Consider the following 6,480-nt stretch of genomic DNA (forward strand, 5'->3'; position numbering starts at 1 on the left):
TGCCTTGTTGTGGGAGGAGGGTACGGTTCCTGGCTCAATGCCTCGGGTCCCTGGTCCATGTGCCTGGTTGTAGGAGAGGGGTCCGGTCCCCTTTTCCTTGCCTTGGGTCCCCAGGCAGGCCCTGAGGCACTGGTGCAGTTTACCTGGAAGTGGGAGTGGGGTCCGGCCCCCAGATCCAAGCCCCCAGTTCCCAGGCAGGACCCAAGGTGCTGGTGGTGTGCCTGGGCAGGAACTAATTTTTTGTCCTTTGCTTCTAACACGGGGGAACTTCCTGTGGGAACCAGTACTTAAGCTGTGTGGTTGAGCTAAATTGCTGCTTTGCTGCTGTTTCCCTAGGGAAGGCTTTTTGTGCAGCTCAGGGTTTAATGGTTGACCTTATAGGTACTTCCGGCTCTCCAGAGACCCGGTGGATCTGTGTTCTGTAGAATCTGTGATCTGGGCCTGAGTTTTTTCATCCAACTGCACCTCATGCAATTCTGCATTCCTGACCAGTCTCCTCTGAGTGGTCCTGTGCTGATTGGGGAGCAAATCAGCTGTCCTTGCTGTGTCCCAGTGTTCCTATCTCCCCCACCGCCCATGCTCCAAACACTTCCCATGGGACGGGCCCTGCACTGGTCCCTTGCGATGACTCAGTGGCCTCTGAATGGCTCCCTTTTTTCAGCTGTTCTGGCTCCTCGCTCCTGCGTGGGTCCATGGGAACCCTATTACTGGTCTTGCTGTCCTGGGGCCTGCCAAGGCCCTCTTCTCCCCTGCTGCCTCCAAGTAACTCCATCTGAAGTTCACAGCTGCAGCTTCTGCCGGCTCCTGCTCCTGTGCTCATCAGCTCGAGCCTTAAAGCAGCCCCGGCCTGAAATGCTCAGAGCAGCTTTTTCTTTCTCTCATCATAGTTTTTCCTGCCTTCATGAACTCCATAGGTCTCTCCTCCTCTTCCCCTGAGCTCCAGCGGCCCCAGCTTGGCTGATGTTACATTTTTATAGTTGTAAATTTGGTTGATTTGTGGGAGAGAGTGACGCTGGGGACCATCTATTCTGCCATCTTGATCGGATCCCTCTTTTCTCAGTTTCTGTGTTTTTGTGGGGCCAAGGGAGAAAGATGACAAGTCCAGGTTACGCAGCAGAAAATCTAAAATCAAACACAGGACATCCAATTTCTTGGACTTCCTCTTAGCTCCTAGTGGCTGGAGATTCTGCCACCCCAGAACAACCTGGGCCCCCAGCTCCCTGTCTCTTCCTCACCTCATCCCTCAGAGATTGCTTTTTTCAGGCAGTGCCCGGCACAGGACCCAACCTTGAGCTATAATTCTCTTTTTTCATATTGTTGTTTTTGAAGATCCACCCTTTTGCCAAAGTTGCCATTTTTAGGTACAATATGGAGAACATTGGTGACTTATTACAAATTATTAATACACAATATTACATAAATATTGGAATTGTAAGAAATTTTATTTTATTTTATTTTATTTTGAGGGTGCCAGTAAGATGTAGGGAATTGTAAGAAAATTTAAATACATAATATGGACACTAGTCAAGTTTTTATGGACTAATGAATCCCACCCCCATCCCCCACAAACAACAATCATGTGTAGCAGGTTTGCCAACTTTAATCTTGCCAAGATAGGACATAAACAAACAAAGCCTCAACTATTCTTGCCATCATTTTATAAAAGAAAGAACATTGTTTTCACATTACAAAAGAAAGCAGGAAGAACGCAGTCTCAGAATTAAGCTGCACCATCCTCTGGAGCTTCAGAGAAGGAAGCAAGAATGGGTGTGAAGATGTCAAAGACCAAGCAGCAGGGAGAGAAGAAGGTAGGGAGACTTCCAGCTTTCCAGATGCTAGAAGATGGGACATTTGCTGAAGGGGTGTAAGACACGGGTACTGGTCAAACTTTGGAAGACCTTTTGAGGGAGATGGGAATTTCTTTACAGGAGCAAAGAAAAGGTATTTATTGTGGCGTCAAGGCCCAGCAGCACTTGCCATCGATCCCCTTTCTTGGTTTAAGAAATCCACGCAGCTGCACCTCACTAGTTATGGTGATGATTCGGGGAATAACAGGGAGATAGTGGAGGAACCACGGCCCCTAGTGGACGCCTGGGAAAGTCTGATTGCAAGCCAAGAGAATGAGACATTTCCCTGTGAAGACTCCTAGAAAAGCTTCTTAGAAGTCTAATAGCAGGTCCTTGAGGAAGTCAACCTTTGGTCGGGAGAAAGGAGGTGGCAGCAGAATGCCCTACCCAGTTTCTCATCTGTGGCCTAAGGACGAAGCGCTGGGTTTTTCTTCCAGGCACAACTGTGGTTGGCGCTGGTGTGGCTGCTGGTGCAAGATAAAGCCTGTCCATCTCTCCTGCTTCTGGGCATGGTTTCTTTCTTTCCTTTCTTCCTTCCCTATTTTCTCCCCACCTCTCCCACCTTCTTTCTTTTTCATTGTGGTGAGAACACTTAACATGAGATCTACCCTGTTACCAAAATTTTAAGTGCACAATATCATATTGTTAGCTACAGTAACAATGTTGTACAGCAGATCTGGAACTTATATAAGTGTAACTTTACACCCGTTGAACAACAACTCATTTCCCTCTCTTTTCAGGCAACCGCCATTCTACTTTCTGTTTCTATGAGTTTAACTGCTGTAGATGCTTTGTAAGTGGAATCATGCAGTGTTGGTCTTTCCGTGCCTGGATTATTTCACTTAACATAATGTCCTACAGATTCATTCATGTTGTTGCATATGGCAGGATTTCCTTCTTTTTAAAGGCTGAAATATAATACGTTCCACTGTATGTACATACAACATTTTCTTACCCATTCATCCATTGATAGACATTTCGGTTGTTTCCCTTTCTTGGCTATTGTGAACACTGCTGCAGTGAATACAGGAGAGCAGATATCTCTCCAAGATCCTGATTTCATTTCCTTTGGGTATATACCCAGAAGTGGGATTGCTGGACCATATGTAATTCTATTTTTAATGTTTTGAGAAACTTCCATATGGTTTTCCATATCAGCTGCACCATCAGCAATGTACAAGGGTTTCAGTTTCTCCACATCCTCTCCAATATCTGTTAGATTAAAAAAAAAAAAAAGTAGCCACCCAAAAGGCATGAGATAATATTGTGATTTTGATTTGCATTTTTTAAATTGTTAGTGATGTCGAGCACCTTTTAATATACTTGGCATTTGTATGTCTTCTTTGGAGAAATGTCTATTCAAGTCCTTCACCCGTTTAAAAAAATCTGGTTATTTGGGCTTTTTTGCTATTGAGTTGTAGAAATTCCTTATATATTTTGGATATTAACCCCTTATCAGATATATGGTTTGCTAATATTTTCTTCTATTCTGGAGGTTGCCTTTTCACTCTGTTAATTATTTCTTTTGCTGGTACAGAAGCTTTTTAGTTTGATGTGGTCCCACTTGTCTCACAGGCTTTTGTTGCCTGTGCTTTTGGAATTCATTGCCTAAACCAGTATCATGAAGCTTTCCATTACATTTTCTTCTAGGAGTTTTACAGTTTTAGGTCTTACATTTAAATTTTTAACCCATTTTGAATATATTTTTGTGTATGATGTACAATAAGGGTCCAATTTTATTCCTTTGCATGTGGATATATAGTTTTCCCAACACCATTTGTTGAAAGACTGTCTTTTCCCCATTGTGTGTTCTTGGCATCTTTGTTGAAGATCAGTTGACCATATATGTGTGGATTTATTTCTGGGATCTTTATTCTGTTCCATTGGTTTATACATCTGTCTGTTTTTATGCCAGTACCATACTGTTTTAATTAGTGTAGCTTTGTAATATATTTTGAAATCAGAAAGTTTGATGCCTCTAGCTTCGTTCTTCTTTCTCAAGATTTCTCTTTGGTTAAATTTATTTCTAAGTGTTTTATTCTTTTTGATGTTATTGCAAATAGAATTGTTTTCTTGATTTCCTTTCCAGATAGTTCATTGTCAGTGTATAGAAATGCAACTGATTTTGTATATTGATTTTGTATCCTACAATTTTACTGAATTTGTTTATTAGTTCTAACATTTATTTTGTGAAGTGTTTAGAGTTTTCTAGATATTAAGATTGTATCTTCTGAAAACAGAGATAATTGTATTTCTTCCTTTCCAATTTGGATGCTTTTTATTTCTTTTTCTTGCCTAATTGTTCTGGCTAGGACTTCTGGTACTATGTTGAATAGAAGTGGTGAGAGTGGGCATTCTTACCTTGTTCCTGATCTTAGAGGAAAAGCTTTCAGTTTTCACCATTGAGTATGATATTATCTGTGGGCTTGTCATTTGTGGCCTTTACTATGTTGAGGCACATTTCTTCTATACCTAGCTTGTTTAGAGTTTTTATCATGAAAGGATGTTGAATTTTGTCAAACACTTTATCTGCATCTTTTGAGATGATTTTTATCCTTCATTCTGTTAATGTGGTGCATCACAGTTATTGATTTGCATATGTTAAACCATCCTTGCATCCCAGGGATTAATCCTATTTGGTCATGGTGTATGATCCTTTTAATGTACTGTTGAATTGAGTTTGCTAGTATTTTGTTTAGAATTTTTACATCTATGTTCATCAGGGATATTTGCTATAGTTTTCTTTTCTTGTAGTTTCTCTATCTGACTTTGGTTTCAGGGTAATGCTGCCCTAGTAAAATGAGTTTGGAAGTGTTCCCTCTTCATTTTTTAAGAGGAATTTAAGAAGGGTCGATGTTAATTATTCTTTAATGTGTGGTGGAATTCACCGGTGAAGCCATCTGATCATGAAGAAATAGAAAATCTGAACAGACCAATAATGAATAAGGAGATTGAATCAGTATTGAAACCCCCCTGGGCACATTTTTAATAGCTTTTTTCAAGGTATAATTTGCATACCATAAAATTCACCCTTTGTAATTCACCCATTGTCAATTCAATGATTTTGAGTAAACTTATAGAGTTGTACAACCATCATCACAATCCAGTTTTAGAACATTTCCATCACCTTCAGAATTTCCCTCAAGCCCACTTGTAGTCACTCCCCACTCCCTACCCTATTGCCCCAGGTAACCACTGACTTTTCTGTTCCTATAGTTTTGCCTTTTCTATACATTTCATATAAGTGGAATCATACAATATGTGGTCTTTTGTATCTGGTTTCTTCCACTTAGCATAATGTTTTTGAGGTTCATCCATGTGGTACCATGTATCAGTATTTTTTTTTTTTTTTTTTTTGCTGATAGTACTCTATTGTATAGCTATATCACATTTTTTTTTTTTTTTTTTTTTTTTTTTTTTTTTTTTTTTTTTGCTGATAGTACTCTATTGTATAGCTATATCACATTTTGTTTATCCATTCACCAGTAATGGACATTTGCATAATTTCTAAATTTTGGTTGTTATGAATAATGCTGCATTCAATATATATGGATAATGAATATTTACATGCAGGTTTTTTGTGGACATGTTTTTATTCGCTTGTGTAGATACCTAGGAGTAAAATTGCCAGGTCATATTGGTAGTTGTTTTAGTCTGTTTTGTGTTGCTATAAGAGAATTACCTGAGACTGGGTAATTTATAAAGAAGAGAGGTTTATTTGGCTTACGATTCTGGAACAGCTGCATCTGACATGGGCCTCAGGCTGCTTCTACTCATGGTGGAAAGTGGCAGGCAGCTGGTGGGTACAAGCAGATCACATGGCGAGAAGCAAGAGAGAGAGAGAAGGTGCCAGGGTCCTATCAACAACAAGCTCTCGGGGGAACTAATAGAGCAAGAACTCACTCATTAATCCCCCCTCCCCCAGGGAGAGCATTAATCCATTCATGAGGGATCTGCCCCCATGACTCAATCAGTTTCCAACACTGCCACATTGGAGATCAAATTTCCACATGAGTTTTGGTGGGTACAACACATCCAAGCTCCATCAGCGGTTTATGAATAAGTTTTCAAGAAACCTGACAAACTCCTTTTCAAAATGGCTGTACCATTTTAAATTCCCACCAGCAATGTATGAAGATTCCAATTTCTCCACATCCTTGCCAGCACTTGCTATCATCTGTCTTTTTGATTATAGTCATTCTTAATGGTGTGTAGTGGCATCTTATTGTGCTTTCAATTTTCATTTTCCTAATGACTGATGATATTGAGTATATTTTCTTGTGCTTATTAGCCATTCCTATATCTTCTTTGGTGAAATGTCTATTCTAATCTTTTGTTCATTTTTAAGTAGGTTGTTTGTTTTCTTATTGTATTTTAAGAGTTCTTTGTATTTTCTGATATGTGATTTGCAAATATTTTCTCCTAGTCTGTGGTTTGTCTTTTCATTTTCTTAGTGGTGTCCTTTGAAGTACAAATGTTTTTAATTTTTTTTTCTTTTTTTAAAAAAATATTTTATTTTATTTTATTTTGTCGATATACAATGTGGTTGATTATTGTGGCCCATTACCAAAACCTCCCTCCCTCCTCCCTCTCCCCCCACCCTCCCAACAATGTCCTTTCTGTTTGCTTGTCA

Source organism: Galeopterus variegatus, unplaced genomic scaffold, assembly GCF_000696425.1.
Source record: "Galeopterus variegatus unplaced genomic scaffold, G_variegatus-3.0.2 Scaffold688, whole genome shotgun sequence".
In the NCBI taxonomy this organism is placed as follows: domain Eukaryota; kingdom Metazoa; phylum Chordata; class Mammalia; order Dermoptera; family Cynocephalidae; genus Galeopterus; species Galeopterus variegatus.